The sequence below is a fragment of the Mus pahari genome, unplaced genomic scaffold, assembly GCF_900095145.1.
Source record: "Mus pahari unplaced genomic scaffold, PAHARI_EIJ_v1.1 scaffold_12782_1, whole genome shotgun sequence".
Taxonomy (NCBI): Eukaryota; Metazoa; Chordata; class Mammalia; order Rodentia; family Muridae; genus Mus; species Mus pahari.
Genome location: NW_018392248.1, coordinates 7,473 through 13,013, shown reverse-complemented (window position 1 = coordinate 13,013; position 5,541 = coordinate 7,473).

Sequence of the window (5,541 nt, the reverse complement as noted above, 5' to 3'; positions counted from 1 at the left end):
CACACACACTTTCATGCACACTCACACACAAACAAAGACACACACTCAGACACAACACACAAAGCTTAAAAATAAATTTTAAGAGAACCTAGTATAAAGATTAGTTTCAGTACAACTCCACAAAATATATCGAGTCAAAGATTTGAGAGTGAAAGAAAATTCATCCTGTACCTGGCAAACATTAAACTGAAAGATTGCTCTATAATATGGTAAAAGGAACATATCATGAATTCTTTTTCCTTCCTCATTTGTGAATTGATTGCAAGTTTTATATCATTTGCATTTAAGTCCATTTTGTCATTTTTGTTTTAGCGTCCTAAGATATACATTTTATTACACTGCATTATGTATATTAAACAAGAATGCGCTGTTGCTTCTGATTAAATTTTTATTGTATACAAATTTTGAAAAGGAGTGATACAGAATAAGTCTTAAATAAAGAGTAGATAATTGAATTGTGTGAAATTAGAAACTTCTGTACATGTACACACAATTCTGAAAACTAGAAATTATAGTCAAATAAGAAATAGCTTTTACATATGATATAGATGAAAATATCAATTTCAAATCTGATAATGAATAAACAATGTATTATATTTAATATTCAGGATCTGGATTCTGGATGTACCTTTGTGATATTTTTCCAGGCTGTCCTTTACACCCAAAGTACCATGGGGCAAACAATAAGTCCTCCTTATTTTCTGAGAAGGAACAGGGAAGAAATATTGATGGATTAAAATTTTGCATACTGAAAAGTAAATGCGCACACTGCCACACAGGCACACACACAGACATGCTTTCATGCACATGTGTGCACGTGCGTGTGTACACACACACATACATACACACACACACACACATACTCATACACACAGACAGAGGCATAATATTTTTATCACTGTATAAAGTCTGTTTAAATGCTGACATCTTTGTCCTCATATATTGTTTCAGTTCAGACATGGAAATGTAATGTTTATACCAAGAGTCTCCAATTTCAAGAGTGTAAAGTCTTCTTTTCATTTATTCTCTGTCTTTCAATAAATGCTAATTTCTCAGTGGCTGGGCACAAAAGAGAATAATGTTGGAAGTCTACCTACAAGAGGAAAGTGAGAGAGGCTGGAAGGATATTCAGCTCAGCCAGGAGAATGGGGGATCTGGAGCCATAAAGAGAGGGCCTAGGGAGAGATCACGGATATACACCTGAAGCCTAAAACGCCAGATCATTAATAACATGGAATTTCATGAGATGGGACAGGGAAGTAGCCACACTATAATAGAAAGCAAAGCTAGATCATTTAACTGTTCAGTTACTGAGATGCAGTTTTAAATAAATCTTGCTTAGTATCAGGAGGCAGAGTCAGGCAAATTTCTGAGTTCGAGGCCAGCCTGGTCTACAAAATGAGTTCCAGGACAGCCAGGGCTATAGAGAGAAACCCTGTCTGAAAAACCAAAACCAAAAAAAAAAATGCAGTTATAAGATTAATTTGCTGGTACATCTGCTACATTTATATTAAAAACAATTCATTTACACACACACACACACACACACACACACCTCATATGGTCTATATATAATTTCTCTATCACCTGCTTTGTACATAATTGTTTGGAAGACATGATGAAAACACAGCTTGTGAAATCTTCACCTTGCAAGAGAAGTTGCTGTCTAAATGTTGAGAATATGTAGCACTTGGAGAGAATATCAATAGAGAAGATGTCATTATTTGTATTCTGACACTACATTATCAAAATTAAAAATATTTAATTTCTGAGTCTTTTTTCAATGCTCCATAGATACTGTCCATGCAAATATATCATTCATTATTGTAAAATATAATTTTCATGTCCAATACTCCTTTGGAATTAAGGAGGACTTATGAAGTCTAGTTGTGAGTTTACTACTCATGTGGCCAATGGGTCCAAGGAACACAAAGAATCGCAGTGTAGCTTTAAGATAATAGTCCTCCATGACATTGATACTTGTGTAAGTGTGTGGAAGAAAGTAATGATTTCCAAATGATTTGATCTTGCCAAGTGCTCTGTCATTTCAAGAACAGGCCAGCACTGCCATCTAATGGGCATGACCATCTGTCAGAAATATCAGGGGATAAAGATTTAGTGCAGAATTCTACCAGACCTTCAAAGAAGATCTGATACCAATTTTCTTCAAAATAGCCCATAAAATAGAAACAGAAGGAACACTACCTAACTCATTCTATGAAGCCACAAATATTCTGATACCTAAACCACATAAGGACCCAACCAAAAAAGAGAACTTCAGACCAATCTTGCTTATGAATATCGATGCAAAAATACTCAATAAAATTATTGAAAACCGAATCCAAGAACACATCAGAACCATCATTCACCACAATCAAGTAGGCTTCATCCTAGGGATGCAAGGCTGCTTTAATATATGAAAATCCATGAACATAATCCATTATCAAAACACACTCAAAGAAGAAAAATCACATGATCATTTCCTTAGATGCAGCATTTGACAAATTACAATATCCCTTCATGTGATAAGTATTGGAGAGATCAGTAATTCAAGGCCCATACCTAAATATAGTAAAAGCAATTAACTGCAAACCAACAGCCAATATCAAATTAATTGGAGAAATACTTGAAGCAATCCCACTGAAGTCAGGGACAAAAACAAGGATGCCCACTCTCCCCATATCTATTCATAGTCCTCGAATTGTTAGCTAGAACTATAAGACAACAAAAAGAGATGGTAAAGAAGATATAAAGGTTTCACTATTTGGAGATGATATGTTAGTATACATAAGGGAGCACAAAAATTGTACCAGAGAACTTCTCCAGCTGATAACCAACTTCAGCAAAGTTGCCAGATATAAAATTAACTCAAATAAATCAGTAGCATTCCTTCATACAAAAGATAAACAGGCTGAGAAAGAAATTATGGCAACAATTCCCTTCACAATAGCCACAAATAGTATAAAATATCTTGGGGTAACTCTAACCAAACAAGTGAAAGACCTGTATGACAATAACTTTAAAGTCTCTCAAGAAAGAAATTGAAGAAGATGTCAGAAAATGGAGAGATCTCCCATGATCATGGATTGGCAGAGTTAACATTTGCCTAACAAAGGCAATCTATGGATTCAATGCAATCCCCATCAAAATCTGAATACTTCAAAGACATGGAAAGAACAATTTTCAAATACATCTGAAAACGCAAAAATACCCAGAATAGAAAAAACAATTCTTAACAATAAAAAAACAGCTTGGGGAATCACCAGCCCTGACCTCATGCTTTACTACAGAGCAATAGTGATAAAAAATGCATGGTATTGATACAGAGACAGACATGTTGATCAATGGAATTGAAGACACAGAAATAAAACCACACACTTATGGTCACTTGATCTTTGATAAAGATGCCAAAAATATACAATGTGAAAAAGAAATCATCTTCAATAAATGGTGCTGGTCTAACTGGATGTCTGTATGCAGACGAATGAAAATAGACCCACGTTTGTCACCTTGGACAAAGCCCGAGTTCAAGTAGATCAAGGACCTCAACAGATACACTAAGTCTAATAGAAGAAAAAGTGAGAAAGAGCCTTGAACTCATTGGCACAGGAGGAAATTTCTTAACAGAACTCCCATGGCTCATGCTCTAAGATCAACAATTAGTAAATGGGACCTCATGAAACTGGAATGCTTCTGTAAGGCAAAGGGCAAAATTGATAAGACAAATCCGCAACATACAGATTGGGAAAAATTTTCACTAACCCCATATCTGATAGAGGGCTATATCCAAAATATGTAAAGAGCTCAAGAAGTTAATTACCAAAAACCAAATAACCCAATCAAAAAATGGGGTAGAGGACCAAACCGAGAATTTACAGCTGAGGGATTTCAAATCACTGAAAAGCACCTAAAGAAATGTTCAAAGTCTTTACTGATCAGAGAAATGCAAATCAGAACGACCCTGAGACCTTATACCAACCGGAATGGCTAAGATTAAAACATCAGGTTACAACACATGTTGAAGAGGATGTAGAGAAAGAGGAACACTCCTCCATTGCTGATGTGATTGAAAACTGGTATAACCACACTGGAAATCAATCTGGAGGTTTCTCAGAAAATTGGATATAGGTCTACCTGAATACCCCACTATACCTTTCTTGGGAATATAGCCAAAAGATGCCCCATGATGCCACAGAGGCTTATGTTTCACTATGTTCATAGCAGCCTTATTTGTGATAGTCAGAAGCTGGAAACAACCCATGATAGAAGAATTGATACAAGAAATGTGTTTCATTTACATAATGGAATTCTATTTAGCTATTAAGAATGAGGAGATCCTGAGTTTTGCAGGCAAATGGATGTAACTAGAAAATATCATCCTGAGTGAGGTAACTCTGAACCTAAAGGACATGCATTGTTTGTACTCACTAATAACTGGATATTAGCCAAATAAAATAAAATAAAATAAAATTAAAACATACAGAACACCCAAAGTATAGTCCACAGAAATAAAAAATCTCAGCAAGCTGTAGTACCCAAGTGAGGACACTTCAGTGCCACTTAGGAGAGAAGAAGAAAGCAATCACAAATGGGGAGGGAGGGAGAGAAAGTGGATAGGGTGCTGGGAGAGTGTGGGGAAGAAGGGAGCCTGATCTGGTATTGTGTGAGGGAAAAGTACTGAAGCCCTGAGGGCCAACAGAAGGAATGTAAACAGGCAACCTTAGGAAATAGGAGGTTGGGGGACCCTCAGAATGCACCAGAGAGACCTGGGAGGTGGGAGACTCCCAGGACTCAAAGGGAGGGGCATTATATGAAATGTCATACAGTAGGGAGAGGCAACTAATAGAGCCTACCTTCAGCATGAAGACAGGACACCAAGTGAGGGATGGGGTTGCCACACCCACAGTCACATCTCTGACCCATAATTGTTCATGTCTGAAAGAATTTCAGGGACGAAAATGGAGAGGAGCCTGAGGAAAAGATGATCCAGTGCCAGGCCCAAAGTGGAACCTGGCTCAAGGGGAGGTCCCAAGGCCTGACACTATTACTGAGTCAATAGATCGGTCACAAAACAGGACCTATCATAACCTCCCTATGAAAGAATTGACAAACAGCTGAAAGAGTCAGATGCAGATATTTGCACCCAACCAATGGACAGAAGCAGCTGACGCCTATTGTTGAATTAGGGAAAGCTGAAAGAGGCTGAGGAGAAGGGCAATCCTGTAGGAGGACTAGCAGTCTCAATTAATCTGCATGCCCGAGATCTCTCAAACTCTAGACCACCAAACAGACATCATACACCAGCTGATATGAGCCCCACAACACACATCCAATAGAGGAATTCCAGGTCTGTGTTCATTCAGAAATGATGCAAGAGACTGGAGGCCCCAGGGAGTTAGAGGTCAGGTGGGTGGGTATGGGGGCATCCACCTTGAAATAGGATGGTGTGGGGAGGAGGTGTGGAATGTGGAGCAGATGGAGGGTAGATGGGGAGCAGGGAATGGAATATGGTGTGTAAAAAATAAATTAAAAATAAAATAA